The following is a 734-nucleotide window of genomic DNA, read 5'->3' as shown; positions in this document are numbered from 1 at the left end:
TTCCCCCAAATTATTCCAATTTTCTTGAAACATTTAGAAATCTTGGGAAAGTCCAAGCAGTCTCCTGACTGCCTTTTTGCCTCCCAAGGGTCACTGCTTATCATGAAACAAATAGGCTCACCAAGAATGTTAAACGTTTCATAGTATTCAGAGGCTGAAACATACTGAAGTCCTCTGAAATGAAGTGCACATAATGAAAATCACCAAGGTAGTGTCACTTTTACTACTCAGTATTGGAAGATACTTGAAGAGTATTTTCAGTCTATTTCCTTGCAGCTGAAAGATTTCTGAAATGCAATACATACTTTATGTGTAACTTTTTAAAATAGAAGAAATCACATACATGTATTATTACCAATACTGTCCTGTTAAGGTGACTATTGTCTGTGTGAAGGAGATTTCCAGCTTCTGACAAAGAGCTGTAGTAACTAAGAGAAGCTTTCCTGAAACTTCTAAGAACGAAATTAAAATAATTGGTTCCAAATAATAGGATTACACACACACAAACACACACACACTTAGAGCCCTGAAGGAGGGAAAAGTGCACATTTCTTGGAAACAGTGTAATTCATCAGACTTCAGAGCAGTCTTCTCAGAAACTGCAACAATTCAGGTTTTGCAGAAAGAAGGCACACACCTCCAGTTCACACCTTTTAGGAATTCACCTACATCCAGAACTGCTTCCTGTGTGATAACTCACAATAACTATTTCAATAACTAAGTCACATGCCAAA

This window comes from Geospiza fortis, unplaced genomic scaffold (genome assembly GCF_000277835.1).
Source record: "Geospiza fortis unplaced genomic scaffold, GeoFor_1.0 scaffold50, whole genome shotgun sequence".
NCBI lineage: Eukaryota > Metazoa > Chordata > Aves > Passeriformes > Thraupidae > Geospiza > Geospiza fortis.
This window is presented reverse-complemented; position numbering follows the sequence as displayed.